We start from the raw sequence: 18,949 nt of genomic DNA, 5'->3' as shown, positions 1-18,949 counted from the left end.
TGTTAGACATTTTTACAATTTATAAAAAATAAAAAGCTTATGTCTTCACTCAATAACTATTCAAACCCTTTGTTATAGCAAGCCTAAATAAGTTCAGGAGTAAAACTGTGCTTAACAAGTCACATAATATGTTGCATGGTCTCACTGTGTGCAACAATTGTGTTTAATATGATTTTTAAATGACTTACCTTATCTTTGTACCCCACACTCAATTATCTATAAAGTCCCTCTGTCGAGCAGTGAATTTCAAACACAGAATCAACCACAACGACCAGGGAGGTTTTCCAATGTTTTCCAATATATATAGTACCAGTCAAAAGTTGGGACACACCTACTCATTCAATGTTTTTCTTTATTTTTACTATTTTCTACATTGTAGTATAATAGTGAAGACATCAAAACTATGAAATAACACATATGGAACCATGTAGTAACCCCCAAAATTGTTAATCAAATCAAAATATATTTTATATTCTTCAAAGTAGCCACCCTTTGCCTTGATGACAGCTTTGTACACTCTTGGCGTTCTCTTAACCAGCTTTACCTGGAATGCTTTTCTGACAGTCTTGAAGGAGTTCCCACATATGCTGAGCACTTGTTGGCTGCTTTTCTTTCACTCTGCGGTCCAACTCATCCCAAACCATCTCAATTGGGTTGAGGTCGGGTGATTGTGGAGGCCAGGTCATCTGATGCAGCACTACATCCCTATCCTTCTTGGTCAAATAGCCCTTACAGAGCCTGGACGTGTGTTGTGTCATTGTCCTGTTGAAAAACAAATGATAGTCCCACTAAGCGCAAACCAGATGGGATGGCATATCACTGCAGAATAGTGTGGTAGCCATGCTGGTTAAGTATGCCTTGAATTCTAAATAAATCACAGACAGTGTCACCGGCAAAGCACCCCCCACACCATCACACCTCCTCCTCCATGCTTCACGGTGGGAACAACACATGCGGAGATCATCCGTTCACCTACTCTGCGTCTCACAAAGACACGGCAGTTGGAACCAGAAATCTCAAATTTGGACTCATCAGACCAAAGGACAGATTTCCACCAGTCTAATGTCCATTGTTCATGTTTCTTGGCCCAATCAAGTCTCTTCTTATTATTGTTGTCCTTTCATAGTGGTTTCTTTGCAGCAATTTGACCACGAAGGCCTGATTAATGCAGTCTCATCTGAACAGTTGATGTTAAGATGTGTCTGTTACTCTGTGAAGCATTTATTTGAGCTGCAATCTGAGGTTCAGTTAATGCTAATGAACGTATCCTCTGCAGCAGATTTAACTATGGGTCTTCCTTTCCTGTGGCGGTCCTCATGAAAGCCAGTTTCATCATAGTGCTTGATGTTTTTTGCAACTGCACTTGAAGAAACTTTAAAAGATCTTGACATTTTCCGCATTGACTGACCTTCATGTTTTAATGTAATGATGGACCGTCGTTTCTTTTTTCTTATTTGAGCTGGTCTTGCCATAATATGGACTTGGTATTTTACCTAATAGGGCTATCTTCTGTATACCACCCCTACCTTGTCACAACACAACTGATTGGCTCAAACACAAATTAACTTTTAACAAGGCACACCTGTTAATTGAAATGCATTCCAGGTGACTGACTACCTCATGAAGCTGGTTGAGAGAATGCCAAGAGTGTGCAAAGCTGTCATCAAGGCAAAGGGTGGCTACTTTGAAGAATCTCAAATATAAATATATTTTGATTTGTTTAACACTTTTTTGGGTTACTACATGATACCATATGTGTTATTTCACAGATTTGACGTCTTCACTATTATTCTACAATGTAGAACATAGTGAAAATAAAGAAAACCCATTGAATGAGTAGGTGTGTCCAAACTTTTGACTTGTACTGTATATATTTTGAAAGCAGACATTGATTATCTCTTTGAGCAGGGTGAAGTTATTAATTACTCTTTGGATGGTGTATCAACACACCCAGTCACTACAAAGATACAGGTGTCCTTCCTAACTCAGTTGCCAGAGAGGAAGACTGCTCAGTGGTTTCACCTTGACTCATCTGGTGACTTTAAAACAGTTACAAAGTTTAATGGCTGTGATAGGAGAAAAACTGAGGATGGATCAACAACATTGGACTTACTCCACAACACTAACCCAAATGACAGAGTATATCGAATGCACTCAACCGTCAAAACACTGCTTCCTCAAAAGAAAACCTTTTTGTTTCTTACTGTTCCGCAAAGCACTGTTGAAAATATCCCGTACAATAATTCATTTTACAGTGAGGACGAGTGACTAGCTTGGTAATGATAAACTCACAGGAAAATAAACTATCCTTTGGAGGGAGAAAACCAATGGGATCGATTCCCTTGAGGTTATCTGTTACTGCGCTCTCTGTTGACAGTGCCATTGCACGGTAACATGTCAGTCAATAAGGGAGCACAAGGTGCCACTTGTGTAGTTTGGCGTTTGGGGTCAAAGGTACGTCACATGACTGCAACTAGGAAACGGGGCTTTGAGAGCTATCAGTAGATAGTACTTTCTGTTATCGCTTTTAAGAACTATCTTTTATGTTACTCCCTTGCTCGTTGAAAGTGGTTCCGACACGATAAGAAGCAACATGTGAGTGCAATTCAAATTTTGGCTAACTACTGTATCAGTTATAAAGGGATGCTTGATAACTGTAAATCTGTACATCTTACTCACTCGTTCATGGAAGAAATGTATTATTCAGTCTGAAAGTCAACTTTCCTTTTTTAATTGTTTATTAATTTTTGTCTTGAAGGGGCTCTCCTAACCAGACCTGTGACAGTGGTGTATCCATGGACCTCTTCTTGCACTATTCTCTCGTTCTATCGGTAAGGGGTCTCTGTGTCCCCATACAATCAATCAATCAAATTTCAATCAAATTTATTTTATATAGCCCTTCGTACATCAGCTAATATCTCGAAGTGCTGTACAGAAACCCAGCCTAAAACCCCAAACAGCAAGCAATGCAGGTGTAGAAGCACGGCGGCTAGGAAAAACTCCCTAGAAAGGCCAAAACCTAGGAAGAAACCTAGAGAGGAACCAGGCTATGAGGGGTGGCCAGTCCTCTTCTGGCTGTGCCGGGTGGAGATTATAACAGAACATGGCCAAGATGTTCAAATGTTCATAAATGACCAGCATGGTCAAATAATAATAATCACAGAAGTTATCGAGGGTGTAGCAAGTCAGCACCTCAGGAGTAAATGTCAGTTGGCTTTTCATAGCCGATCATTAAGAGTATCTCTACCGCTCCTGCGGTCTCTAGAGAGTTGAAAACAGCAGGTCTGGGACAGGTAGCACGTCCGGTGGAGAGGTCAGGGTTCCATAGCCACAGGCAGAACAGTTGAAACTGGAACAGCAGCAAGGCCAGGTGGACTGGGGACAGCAAGGAGTCATCATGCCCGGTAGTCCTGACGCATGGTCCTAGGGCTCAGGTCCTCCGAGAGAGAGTTAGAAAGAGAGAAGGAGAGAATTAGAGAGAGCATACTTAAATTCACACAGGACACCGGATAAGACAGGAGAAGTACTCCAGATATAACAAACTGACCCTAGCCCCCCGACACATAAACTACTGCAGCATAAATACTGGAGGCTGAGACAGGAGGGGTCAGGAGACACTGTGGCCCCATCCGATGATACCCCCGGACAGGGCCAAACAGGAAGGATATAACCCCACCCACTTTGCCAAAGCACAGCCCCCGCACCACTAGAGGGATATCTTCAACCACCAACTTACAATCCTGAGACAAGGCCGAGTATAGCCCACAAAGATCTCCGCCACGGCACAAACCAAGGTGGGGCTCCAACCCAGACAGGAAGATCACGTTAGTGACTCAACCCACTCAAGTGACGCACCCCTCCTAGGGACGGCATGAAAGAGCACCAGTAAGCCAGTGACTCAGCCCCTGTAATAGGGTTAGAGGCAGAGAATCCCAGTGGAGAGAGGGGAACCGGCCAGGCAGAGACAGCAAGGGCGGTTCGTTGCTCCAGAGCCTTTCCGTTCACCTTCACACTCCTGGGCCAGACTACACTCAATCATATGACCTACTGAAGAGATAAGTCTTCAGTAAAGACTTAAAGGTTGAGACCGAGTCTGCGTCTCTCACATGGGTAGGCAGACCATTCCATAAAAATGGAGATCTATAGGAGAAAGCCCTGCCTCCAGCTGTTTGCTTAGAAATTCTAGGGACAATTAGGAGGCCTGCGTCTTGTGACCGTAGCGTACGTGTAGGTATGTACGGCAGGACCAACTCGGAAAGATAGGTAGGAGCAAGCCCATGTAACGCTTTGTAGGTTAACAGTAAAACCTTGAAATCAGCCCTTGCCTTAACAGGAAGCCAGTGTAAGGAAGCTAGCACTGGAGTAATATGATCAAATTTTTGGTTTTAGTCAGGATTCTAGCAGCCGTATTTAGCACTAACTGAAGTTTATTTAGTGCTTTATCCGGGTAGCCGGAAAGTAGAGCATTGCAGTAGTCTAACCTAGAAGTAACAAAAGCATGGATGAATTTTTCTGCATCATTTTTGGACAGAAAATTTCAGATTTTTGCAATGTTACGTAGATGGAAATAAGCTGTCCTTGAAACAGTCTTGATATGTTCGTCAAAAGAGAGATCAGGGTCCAGAGTAACGCCGAGGTCCTTCACAGTTTTATTTGAGACAACTTTACAACCATCAAGATTAATTGTAAGATTTAACAGAAGATCTCGTTGTTTCTTGGGACCTAGAACAAGCATCTCTGTTTTGTCCGAGTTTAAAAGTAGAACGTTTTCAGCCATCCACTTCCTTATGTTTGAAACACAGGCTTCTAGCGAGGGCAATTTTGGGGCTTCACCATGTTTCATTGAAATGTACAGCTGTGTGTCATCCGCATAGCAGTGAAAGTTAACATTATGTTTTCAAATGACATCCCCAAGAGGTAAAATATATAGTGAAAACAATAGTTGTCCTAAAACGGAACCTTGAGGAACACCGAAATGTACAGTTGATTTGTCAGAGGACAAACCATTCACAGAGACAAACTGATATCTTTCCGACAGATAAGATCTAAACCAGGCCAGAACTTGTCCGTGTAGACCAATACAGTACATTAACATCCAGGTAATACTTTACTTGACACCTAGCGTCATAACACGTTATGATACAGTCATAACTATGTCATAACAGCTGACATAACTTGTCATAACCTGTCATAATATGATCATAACACTGTCATGACAAATATATTTACCCCTGTTGTGACATATATTGCGTTATTTTGTGGCTGATTGTGACACCTACATAAGAGTGTCAAAACCCACATTTATTCAAATGTGTTTTTTCCCTGCAAAGAAGTTTCCTTACGTTTGAAAGTTTGTTTCTTATCCTTTGTTGTTGTATTGAATTCCTTTAAAGTTATGTTTTTACACTTTATGACACTGTCAAGAAGCATTATGACCAGTATGATCAGAATCATGTAAGCCAGATAGGCCTATCACGTACATGCCCTTATGTCAGTCATCAGTCAAAAAGAGGGTGTCTTGTCCTGCTCCTGAAATCTGTCCGTGCATTCATCCCAGTCATCAGCAACAGAGCGTTGGGGTAGGTGCATGTCTGACATCAATGATTACAATGATAATGAAATATGGTCCATTTCAGAAAATGTTATATTAAATAGAAATAATGTTGACAAGTAGGCTATGGTGTAATGGAATGTTTTGCCTTGTGTGGTAGGTTTTGTCGGTTTTGACACTCTTGTGTAGGTGTGATAACCAGCCATAAAATAACGCAATATATGTCACAACAGGTGTTATGACCATATTATGACAGGTTATGACACGTTATGTCAGCTGTTGTAACATATTATGACATGGTTATGACCGTATCAAAAATGCTTCTGAGTGAATGGAATATTGAACAGGGGTGAGTCAGAATGTTCTTTAGCGAGTGGAACACCAGTGTAGCAGGAGTGTCAGGCAACATTAGATCCTCAGAGGGATCTCAGTACCTGCTGGGTTTCTCATCTCCCTAATATCAAATCAAATCACATTTATTTAGAAAGCCCTTTTTACATCAGCGGATGTCACAAAGTGCTTATACAGAAACCCAGCCTAAAACCCCAAACAGCAAGCAAGGCAGATGTAGAAGCACGGTGGCTAGGAAAAACTCCCTAGAAAGGCAGGAACCTAGGAAGAGTACTTGATCGATTCATGAATGCCACTGTATTCTATATTGTGTACTGTAGCATTGATAATGGTGAGGGCTGGGAGTTTTTCCTGACCACATAGGATAACCTGACATGGCCCTAGTAACAATGGCATGTGCACTGCTCTCAACACAAGCATGTCTTTGTCTTTGCAGCGTTTGTGTTCCTCGTGGGTGCTCTCGAGGTGGGCCTATTTCCCTTTCTTTGCATGTCTGTCAACCCCTTGCCGAGAGTTCGGGGCTGTTCTGGGAATCCTCTGCTCTTTGACATGGTCAGTGCACATTTGATGTGATGTCATGGCGTAGGGTCAGGAGTTTTTACCGACCCTGAGATCTGACCGGTTGAAGTAAGGGTTGTTTTTTCTGGTCAGAATGAATAACTCCTGGCTCTATGGGGACTTACAGTGCTGTGAAAAAGCATTCGCCCCTTTATGACCAGTTACTGACGGTGCAAATCCTTTTTACGCCGGGGAATTGGGTGTTGCATAACTTTGTTAAATAAATAAATAAATAAGTATATGTTTTTTGGGGTTATTTTATCTAATATTAGATTTTGGTTGAAGATCTGATAATGTTATATATATAAAAAATATGCAAAAATAGAGAATATCAGAAAGGGGGCAAATACTTTTTCACAGCACTGTACCTGTAGACAGCTTGATTTAGTCGTTACAGGAATTGCCCAGCTTACTGAATAAGTAGCATTGATCTAAGGACTCCCTATAACAGCCTGGTTGTTTTTTATTCGCAGGTTAATCATCACACTGTGGGATACAGTGACGTGTCCCACCGGTAAGGTAGGTGAGTATTCAACACGCCAACACAGTCGTTTACCCCCTCCATATAGAATGCAATGTGGTATAACAGGCTGCTATAGCAATGTGGTTTAGCAACATATACTGCCTGCAAGCAAGAGAAATGTAGCACTTATGAAGATGAAAATGGATATCCACTCTTCTGGGAAAGGGTGACAAACTACCCGTTTGATGATTGTGTGATAGAATGTGTTGAATTAACTTTGTGTTGCCGTCATCCTGGCATGTTTGCACAGAGGTGGAAATTGGAAATGCCTGTTTGAATAGTAGACACAAGATTTGTCTTATCCTAACTTGAATACCTGTTGTTGACTCTAATACCACTCACAAAGCACAAAGCATGTCTACATCCGTTTATTAGCATTGTCATTACGTTCAAATGCTTATACACTAGAACACAAGGGTTTTTCTTTATTTGTACTATTTTCTACATTGTAGAATAATAGTGAAGACATACCTATGAAATAACTAATAACAAATAATAATATGGAATCATGTGGTAACCAAAAAAGTGTTAAACAAATCAAAATATGTTTTATATTTGAGATTCTTCAAATAGCCACCCTTCTCCTTGATGACAGCTTTGTACACTCTTGGCATTCTCTTAACCAGCTTCATGAGGTAGTCACCTGGAATGCATTTCAATTAACAGGTGTGCCTTCTTAATGCGTTTGAGCCAATCAGCTGTGTTGTGACAAGGTAGGGGGGTATACAGAAGATAGCCCTATTTGGTAAAAGACCAAGTCCATATTATGGCAAGAACAAATAAGCAAAGAGAAACGACAGTCCATCATTACTTTAAGACATGAAGGTCAATCAATCAGGAAAATTTCAGAACTTTGAACGTTGTGCAGTCGCAAAAACCATCAAGCGCTATGATGAAACTGGCTCTCATGAGGATCGCCACAGGAAAGGAAGACCCAGAGTTACCTTTGTTTCATTAGAGTTACCAGCCTCAGAAATTGCAGCCCAAATAAATGCTTCACAGAGTTCAAGTAACAGACACATCTCAACATCAACTGCTCAGAGGAGACTGTGTGAATCAGGCCTTCATGGGCGAATTGCTGCAAAGAAACCACTACTAAAGGACACAAATAATAAGAAGAGACTTGCCCGGGCCAAGAAACACGAGCAATGGACATTAGACCGGTGGAAATTTGTCCTTTGGTTTGGAGTCCAAATTGGAGATTTTTGGTTCCAATGATCTCTGCATGTGTATTTCCCACCGCAAAGCATGGAGGCATGGAGGAGGAGGTGTTATGGTGTGGTGGTGCTTTGCTGGTGACACTGTCTGTGATTTACTTAGAATTCAAGGCACACTTAACCAGCATGACGACCACAGCATTCTGCAGCGATGCATCATCCTATCTGGTTTGGGCTTAGTGGGACTATCATTTGTTTTTCAATAGGACAATGACTCAACACACGTCCAGGCTGTGTAAGGGCTATTTTACCAAGAAGGAGAGTGATGGAGTGCTGCATCAGATGACCTGGCCTCCACAATCCCCCGACCTCAACCCAATTGGGATGGGTCGGACTGCAGAGTGAAGGAAAAGCAGCCAACAAGTGCTCAGCATTTGTGGGAACTCCTTCAAGACTGTTGGAAAAGCATTCCAGGTGAAGCTGGTTGAGAGAATGCAACGAGTGTGCAAAGCTGTCATCAAGGCAAAGGATGGCTATTTGAGAATCTCAAATCTCAAATATATTTTTTATTTGTTTTACACTTTTTGGTTTGTATATGATTCCATATGTGTTATTTCATAGTTTTAATGTCTTCAGTATTATTCTACAATGTAGAAAATAGTAAAAATAAAGAAAAACCCTTGAATGAGTAGATCTTCTAAAACTTTTGACCGGTAGTGTATATATACAATTTGGCATATTTAGCATTCATCTCACATATAGTTCATAGTACAGTATGTCATTGCATTCAATAATATATCTTTATCATAGATGCCAAATGAGTTATTCCACTCATTTACTATATTCAAATGCTATATCCCTTACCGTTTTTGCCAAGGCATTCATCACTCTTGAAAGTAGGTGTGGCTGTTAGGCTTATGTATTTCTGCGTCTATGACTGCCATGTGAACATGAAGTTGTACTCTGTAGATGCTGGGTAGTCGCCAGAAGCTAGTCTACATGTGGCCGACCATTTTGTCTCTCATCTTCCTCCTGGGGCGGTTCACATACATGCTGATCAAAGCTGTTCGGATTCGCCTCCTGCTTGAAACTGAGGTGAGCATTTCAGTTGGAGATTACCACCTCTGTTTGAGGATGTGTGCCAGTGAAATGGAGTTATTAATCCCAATAGCGTATATATATTGTGTTATTTATGACTCGTATTCAAACGGGATTTTGAATATCATGAGCTTCATTTCATGCCACCCTGCAAATGTTTTTGACATCACTTCTTTCAGGACCAAGAGCAGCTAATCCAGTGTCACCAGGCCAAGCATGTACAGAGGTTGTTGAGAAGGAGCCCTATTGACCGGTAGGACAACAGTAGGAGAAACACTCGCTCATCATTAGCCCTACATACAGTAGGGCATTAGCCATTCATTCATTAACGGCATCCTATGTAGGGCTAGTTCATCATTTCAGTTATTACCGTCACAAGTTGCAGCCATAGCCATACATATAAATATGATATATTCCGTGGTTATATAAAAGTAAATTGTTGGTAACAGCCTGTCATACCATTGAAACATACACCACCATTGGCCTGGTTTCAAAATTAGGTCTACTATGTTCTGGAGGAGAAACCTTTTGGGTTCCATGCAGAACCCTTTCTAAAGAGGGTTCTACATGGAACCCAAAAGCGTTCTACCTTGAACCAAAAAGGGTTCTCATATGGGGAAAGCCGGAAAACCCTTTTGCCTGAATATCTGTACCATTATCATTCATCAGTCTGCATAGTTTATGAATTCGTTTGTTTGATTGATTGATTGATTTTCCAGAGTCCTGGCTAGCCACAACCATCTTTGCCAGCCTAACATCTGTGTTATACACATTCCATGTGTTAGCATGTTACCGGTATGTCCTGTTTGAAGCAGTTATTCCATATATATACACAGTGTACATTATGCAAATGATGTATTGGTCTGTTAATATTATTAACCGTGTCTGTTGGTATTGTTATAATTTTTGCCCTGTCACAGGAAACATCTGAAGAGATTGTGGGCTGGGGAGAAGGGCTTTCTTCCTGAGAAGTTCCATAATCCCACTTCTGCAGTCAGTGGGGTGAGTAGCAGCGCATTCCAATTCCAGAATGTTCCACAGAATGATTGGGAATGTTATTTGTTGTGTCAACATTTTTAAGAGTCATATTTTGTGACATTACATGCAGGCTGCCATCACAAAATACTCCGGATGGCAAATAGCATTTACTTTGTGGGGTAAGACAACCTTTCCTCTTCCTTTCAGCCCATACAATACATAGTTATAAGGGGATATATAGGATGAGACATAAACAGTCACCTCCAAAATGATTGCCAATCTTGATAAAGATGGGCAAAAAAGAATGTATAACATACGTAATAAAAATACAGAGCTATATTATTTGATTAAAAAAATACAAATGTATGCTTTTTATTTATTTATTTTATTTAACCTTTATTTAACTAGGCAAGTCAGTTAAGACCAAACTCTTATTTACATTGACGGCCTACCAAAAGGCAAAAGGCCTGCTCCGGGGACAGTGGCCTGGGATTAAAATAAATAACTAAATTCAATATAAATATAGGACACATCACGACAAGAGAGACAACACAACACTAAACAAAGAGAGACCTAAGACAACAACATAGCAAGGCAGCAACACATGACAGCACAGCATGGTAGCAACACAACATGGTAGCAGCACAAAACATGGTACAAACATTATTGGGCACAGTCAACAGCACAAAGGTCAAGAAGGTAGAGACAACAATACATCACGCGAAGCAGCCACAACTGTCAGTAAGAGTGTCCATGAATAAGTCTTTGAATGAAGAGATTGAGATAAAACTGTCCAGTTTGAGTGTTTGTTGCAGCTTGTTCCAGTCGCTAGCTGCAGCGAACTGAAAAGAGGAGCGACCCAGGGATGTGTGTGCTTTGTGGACCTTTAACAGAATGTGACTGGCAGAACGGGTGTTGTATGTGGAGGATGAGGGCTGCAGTAGATATCTCAGATAGGGGGGAGTGAGGCCTAAGAGGGTTTTATAAATAAGCATCAACCAGTAGGTCTTGCGACGGGTATACAGAGATGACCAGTTTACAGAAGAGTATAGAGTGCAGTAATGTGTCCTATAAGGAGCATTGGTGGCAAATCTGATGGCCGAATGGTAATGAACATCTAGCCGCTCGAGAGCACGCTTTCCTGACGATCTATAAATTATGTCTCCGTAATCTAGCATGGGTAGGATGGTCATCTGAATCAGGGTTAGTTTGGCAGCTGGGGTGAAAGAGGAGCGATTATGATAGAGGAAACCAAGTCTAGATTTAACTTTAGCCTGCAGCTTTGATATGTGCTGAGAGAAGGACAGTCCACCGTCATACTCCCAAGTACTTGTAGGAGATGACTACCTCAAGCTCTAAACCCTCAGAGGTAGTAATACCACCTGTGGGAAGAGGGGCATTCTTCTTACCAAACCACATGATCTTTCTTTTGGAGGTGTTCAGAACAAGGTTAAGGGTAGAGAAAGCTTGTTGGACACTAAGAGAGCTTTGTTGTAGAGGATGTAACACAAAATCCGGGGAGAGGCCAGCTGAGTATAAGACTGTATCATCTGCATATAAATGAGAGAGCTTCTTACTGCCTGAGCTATATTGCTGATTTAAATTGAGAAGAGCGTGGGGCCTAGGATTGAACCTTGGGGTACTCCCTTGGTGATAGGCAGTGGCTGAGACAGCAGATTTTCTCACTTTATACACTGCACTCTTTGAGAGAGGTAGTTAGTAAACCAGGCCAAAGACCCCTCAGGGACACCAATACTCCTTAGTCTAGAAAGGAATGGTCAACCGTATCAAAAGCTTTGGCCAAGTCAATAAAAATAGCAGCACAATATTGCTTAGAATCAAGGGCAATGGTGACATCATTGATGACCTTTAAGGTTGCTGTGACACATCCATAACCTGAGCGGAAACCAGATTGCATACTCGAGAGATGCTAATACAATTGCTCAGAGAAAAATATTTTGTTGAAGTAATAAAATAAATTCTCAAAAAGATATCTGTGAAAATGATTTACATTTATTATTAAATATTTATTTATTTTCAAAATGTTGTACGCCCTCCCCCTTGCAAGGATAACAGCACTTAGCCTTTTTCCTATAATGCTTTATCAGATTGGAGAACACATTGAGAGGGATCTTAGACCATTCCTCCATACAGAATCTTTCCAGATCCTTGATATCCTTTGGTCTGCGCTTATGGAATGCCCTCTTCAATTCAAACCACAGGTTTTCATTGGGTTTCAAGTCCGGAGAATGCGATGGCCATTGCACCCAGTTCCAATCTAAGTGCCAATGCCGTTTAGCAAACTCCCAAGAGTTTACATTTGTTGTTAGCTCTCAATAAAATAGGCTATTGCCATGGAGTTGGTGTCTAACTTTTGAGTTGGAGACTTGGTGACCCCAAGATGTGACCAAGTTCTGTAATTCTCCAGCTGTGGCCCTTGGATTTTTTGATGCCTCCCAAACCATCTTGCTCACTGTGTGTGGAGACAAGATACACTTGGGTCCTCTACCATGCAAGTTTACCACTGTTGCAGCGGTTTTAAACTTCTTAATTGTTGCCCTAATAGTGGTAAGTGGTATATTTGGTTTTTCTATTTTTTGGGGGTACCCATTGCCTGATTTATGAAAGTCAACAACTACTTGTCTCTTTTCATTGATTCATTTTTTGCCTTTCTGCGTGGTAATGGATGACAAAGGGATTTTACACGTGTGTTACCTCATTTTTATACCCCAGTGAAACAGCAAGCCATGGAAGGCCACAATACACTTCCTTAAATTGAGATACATTAAAAAAAAGTAGAATGTTAATGCAGATTTTATTTAGATTTTATCTTCAGGGGTTCCAATAATATTGACAGGTATCTTTTTTAGATTAAAAAAAAAAACTTCTTAAGCGTAATCTCTTTCTCTGAGCAATTGCATTAGTATAAAAGTATAGAATTGTCCCTTTTTGGGGGATACAGTATAGCGCAGTATTTGTATTTACAGTCTTTTTTGTTCATCTTTATCAAGGGTGCCAATCATTTTGGAGGTGACCGTGAATAGTTATGTATTGGATAGATAAAAGATAAATAAATGCATTCTATATGAAAGTTCTCCAATTTCTTCCAGGTTTTCTAATTGTTCACTTTATCCAGTTCGTCTTTGCGTTGCTCTTTGCCTACAGAGTGGTCCTCCCCATCGAAAAAATGGAAGAGTGTTGGAAATGTTGACCAACCTGGGAACCGTTCTGTAAGTGTACTCTATGGGACAGTGTCCCAGACCCAGATTAACAGAGAATCGCCATTGAAAGTGTTTTTGAGTCCAGGATTAGGCTTAATCTGGATTTGGAAAACTGTCCCTTTAACTGTTTTAAACAAGATATAACTATTCAGAAATAAGATATTTTCAAGGAGCCGCTCAGTTCATATTAGAAAATGTCACTGATCACTGGTATTTCTTTACCCGTTGAGTGTCAACGTAACATATTTCCTGGTATGTATGCATATCCAAGCAGTGTGAGTTTCCTTATCCTGTGTGAAGTAAAGTTCTCTCTATCAGTTTGACCATAGGTATCGTTATAGGATTGGTTATAGTACAGGTGGTGCTGGTCCAAGTGTTCTTCCTTCAGGACAAGATCTCACCTTCAGACAGGAAGAAACCTCTGGCACTCAACAACAGGTACAGTATTATGTAATACAGGCCATGCCTCGACCTAACGTTCACCTTAGCCTGCTGGTCACCTGTCATTCACCCGTCACAACTCTGCCGAGTTACAATCTATGTTTGGTGCACTTCTTTGGAACATTCACACAAAGAAAGAAGAACGCTTAACATTTCCTTAGTGAAAGGATTTCAAGGAACATGCTGTAAGGATATGGTGCATGATAAAACACCCACATTTAGATGGGTACTGTACCACAGGAGGTTGGTGGCACCTTAATTGGGGAGGACGGGCTCGTGATAATGGCTGGAGTGGCATGAGTGGAACGGTATCTAATACATCAAACGCATGTTTTCCATGTGTTTTGATGCCATTCCATGTCCTCCGTTCCAGCCATTAATTATGAGTCGTCCTCCCCTCAGCAGCCTCCACTGTACTGTACACATCATACTGCACAGATCAACATTGTGACAAATGTTGGTATCGGATTTCCTGGTTTACATCATAAGATCTTTTCACAACTATTTTTCTTTACCCAGAGCTATTTACTTTAGTTTACCTTAGTTACTGTACACACAAGCTTTCCTTAACCCAGGGCTAATGCTGGGGATGAATAGTAGTGGTTCTCATCTAAACACTAAGCTAATGAGAAGCAGAAAAACACAACCAGTATTTACATGCCTCTGGCCACAGACTTGAGGAGATTTTTATGGCTTGACATTCAGCATTTCACCCAAACCAGGGCTAATTGAGCCTCATTATGCATAAATGTGTAGCACAGACAAAGTGCAGTCAAGCTGTTCGCACACACCTGCAAGAACACACACACACACACACATATACACACACACACCGTTTGACAGTGAATGTTTCTTTTACATATCAGGAAATACATACACTGAGTGTATACAACATTAAGAACACCTGCTCTTTCCATGACAGACTGAACAGGTGAATCCAGGTGAAAGCTATGATCCCTTATTGATGTCCCTTGTTAAATCTACTTCAATCAGTGTAGAAGTTAGTGTACAAATTAAAAAAGGATGTTTAGGCCTTGAGACAATTGAGACATGGATTGTGTATGTGTGCCATTCAGAGGGTGAATGGGCAAGACAAAAGATTTGTGTCAAGAACTGCAACACTGCTGGGTTTTTCACGCTCAACAGTTTCCTGTGTGTATCAAGAATGGTCCACCACCCAAAGGACATCCAGCCAACTTGACACAACTGTGGGAAGCATTGGAGTCAACATGGGCCAGCATCCCTGTTGACTGCTTTCGACACCTTGTAGAATCCATGGCCAGACGAATTGAGGCTGTTCTGACGGCGAAATATTGGGAAGGCGTTCCTCATGTTTGGTATTCGCAGTGGACGTTGACATGACCCTATGGTATCTCCCCTCTAGGAAGGCGTTCCACAACTTCAACTACTTCTTCTTCTTCTACAACGTTGTGATGGGCCTGAGTAACTGCATCCTGCGTCTGCTGATCAGCTGCGTGGTGGGCACCTGGCTGGTGTCACGTATCGACCGTACCATCATGCCGAGGGGATACAAATCCATGGACCCTGGTCAGTTTAGTGACCTAGTTACGGCCCAAAGGTTTTCCCTGACCAACTGACCAAGAAAAACTCTGCACCCTAATTAAAGGCTATAACTAAAGCCCATAGTTTTTCATTGTAAACTCATACAGGTGCAGCTATACACTAGCAGGTGATTCCGTCACTGTAATATAAGTAAGTAGCCTCGTTTCTGTAGAGCAGGGGGTAGGCAACCCTGTTCCTGTAGTGCCGCAAACACTTCAGGATTCTGTTCCAACTAGGCACCACACCTGACCAACTGAGCTAATCGATCAGTTCAGTGATTGCCTAAATTCAACACACCTGGTCTTCCAGGCCGGTTAAATCCAAATCATGAAGTGCCTATGTTACTCCAGGACCAGGGTTGCCTACTACTGCTGTAGAGTGAGGCAGCTTGATGTGTACAAGTACGCCCCTTGGAGAGGATGCTAGTTCCAAACTTGGCCCTGGGGCCCCCCCTGAGTTCACCTTTAGTTTTTTTACCCTAACACTACACAGCTGATTCAATTAATCAAAGCATAATGATGAGTTGGATATTTGAATCAGCTGTGTAGTGCTAGGGCAAAAACCAAAGGTGCACCCAGGACCGAGTTTAGGAAATCCTGCGCGTCTATCGCAAGGCCTGTAATATTTTATTTATACAGAAGGTGGCAGCATTTCACTGGATTTGAATGACAAAGATGGTGTGGCAAGTACACGTCCTATAGAATGTAACTCTTTGACTGTCTATTTCAGGTTACAGCACTTGGATCGGGATGATTTTCGCAGACCACTACCACAACAACCCTGTCATGGTGTGTTTCTGCCATCTTCTCCTGGAGAGACAACAGAGGACCACAGAGGCAGCATCGTACTCCACGTTCAACAACACACCTTCGCCAGGTCAGTTAACGTCAAGATGTCATGAACACAGCTGCAGATCAAAAGAATGGGATGTTTGAAAGATCATTTAGTGTAGGTTGAAGTTTCTCATCATGTGAGTGTGTATTAGACTAAATAGTCCTTGAGAGATTAGAAGGTTCTGAGAGCACAAATCATACTAACCTCCAGTGGTGTAAAGTACTTAAGTAAAAATACTTTAAAGTACTACTTTATTTTACTATTTATATTTTAGCTATTTTATTTACTTTTGATACTTAAGTATATTTAAAACCAAATAATTTTTGACTTTTACTGGGTGACTTTCACTTTTACTACAGTAATTTTCTACTAAGGTATCTTTACTTTTACCCAAGTATTACAATTATGTACTTTTCTCACCACTACAAACCTCAGTAGCCCAACACAGATTGTTGATCAAAACAGACAAGTGAGCAAATCCTGGACACCTTACAACTCATACAAGTGACATTTGAGACCTGAAATATGAATGCTAGGACACTTAATAATTATTTGTAGATCATGTCAGTCTCTCTCTAAAACCACTGTGTTGTAGATTCAGTCTGTGGAAGCCTGGCCAGGCGGCGATGGATGCTCCTCTACACCCTGATGAAGAACTCACGACTGATCCTCCTTTGGAAGAACAGGACCTCCTCCAGTCACACTGACCACCAGGACACTGTGGTCCAAGCCTGGCTGCTGGCCTCTCAGACCGAACAGATGGGACAGGCACCAGAGACGACGGCCACAGCAGTTACATCAGATCAGACTACGACCAATGGGCAGGCATTAACTGACTGATTCTGTTCATGGCTTATACATGCCCAGCCTGAAATAGTCTAGTACAATAATGTGATATAACATTTAGTAGACCTACACACATTTCGAGGACACCTTTATGGCTCATGAGTGCTACATTTGATACCACAGGCCAAGCTCTTACAATGTATTGTTTTGTATGTGATGAATCATGGGAAATGGGGATAACTGGTCAGTTGAACAACTGAAATGTGTCTTCTGCATTTAACCCAACCCCTCTCAATCAGAGAGGTGCCGGGGGTGGCTTAATTGACATCTACATCTTTGGCACCCAGGGAACAGTGGGTTAACTGCCTTGCTCAGGGGCAGAACAACAGGATTCTTACCTTGTCAGCTCGGGGTTTCGATCCAGCAAACTTTCGGTTACTGGCCCAACGCTCTAACCACTAGGCTAATATGATTAACGCATTATACATTCGGAAATACCTACATAATTACTCCTACTGTGAAAAATGATAGGACAAATGGGACAGAGTTATGCTTTTTACCTCATAACGGTCCATTTGTTTTTAGTAGGCCACGTAGCCACAGGAAGTAGAGGTGCTGAGGGTTTTGCAAGCACTCTCTGAAAAATCTGAATAAAAAATATACAGTACCAGTCAAAAGTTTGGACACACCTACTCATTCAAGGGTTTTTCGTAATGTTTTACTATTTTCTACATTGTACATTGTTCTACTATGAAATAACACATGGAATCATGTAGTAACCAAAAAAGTCTTAATTAAACAAATCAAAATATATTTATATTTGAGATTCTTCAAAGTAGCCACCCTTTGCCTTGATGACAGCTTTGCACACTCTTGGCATTCACTCAACCAGCTTCATGAGGTAGTCACCTGGAATGCATTACAATTAACAGGTGTGCTTTGTTAAAAGTTAGTTTGTGGAATTTCATTCCTTCTTAATGCATTTGAGCCAATCAGCTGTGTTGTGGCAAGGTAGGGTTGGTACACAGAAGATAGCCCTATTTGGTAATAGACCAAGTCCATATTATGTCAAGAACAGCTCAAATATGCAAAGAGAAACGATAGTTCATCATTACTTCAAGACGTGAAGGTCAGTCAATGTGGAACATTTCAAGAACAAGTTTCATCAAGTGCAGTCGCAAAAACCATCAAGCGCTATGATGAAACTGGCTCTCATGAGGACCTCTACAGGAAAGGAAGACCCAGAGTTACCTCTGCTGCAGAGGATAAGTTCATTGGAGTTACTAGCCTCAGAAATTGCAGCCCAAATAAATGCTTGACAGAGATCAAGTAACAGACACATCTCAACATCAACTGTTCAGAGGAGACAGCCTGAATCAGGCCTTCATGGTCAAATTGCTGCAAAGAAACCATTTCTAAAGGACACCAATAAGAAGAAGAGACTTGATTGGGCCAAGAAACATGAGCAATAGACATTAGACTGATGGAAATCTGTCCTTTGGTCTGATGAGTCCAAATTGGAGATTTTTAGTTCCAAAAGCTGTCTTTGTGAGACGCAGAGTAGGTGAACGGATGATCTACGCATGTGTGGTTTCCACTGTGAAGCATGGAGGAGGAGGTGTGATGGTGCTTTGCTGGTGACACTGTCTGTGATTTATTTAGAATTCAAGGCACACCTACCAGCATGGCTACCACAGTATTCGGCAGCAATACGCCATCCCATCTGGTTTGCGCATAGTGGGACTATCATTTGTTTTTCAACAGGACAATGACCCAAAACACCTCCAGGCTGTGTAAGGGGTATTTGACCAAGGAGGAGAGTGATGGCCTGTCCTGGCCTCCACAATCACCCGACCTCAACCCAACTGAGATGGTTTGGGATGAGTTG

At 41.5% G+C, this 18,949-nt stretch overlaps 1 pseudogene; it reads left to right on the top strand.

The window, feature by feature from the left end:
• The first annotated feature begins 5,660 nt into the window (after nucleotides 1–5,660).
• On the top strand, nucleotides 5,661–17,874 carry LOC139579738 (stimulated by retinoic acid gene 6 protein-like; annotated as a pseudogene).
• The last annotated feature ends 1,075 nt before the right edge of the window (nucleotides 17,875–18,949 follow it).

This window comes from Salvelinus alpinus, chromosome 6 (genome assembly GCF_045679555.1).
Source record: "Salvelinus alpinus chromosome 6, SLU_Salpinus.1, whole genome shotgun sequence".
Classification (NCBI taxonomy): domain Eukaryota; kingdom Metazoa; phylum Chordata; class Actinopteri; order Salmoniformes; family Salmonidae; genus Salvelinus; species Salvelinus alpinus.
This window is presented reverse-complemented; position numbering and strand designations above follow the sequence as displayed.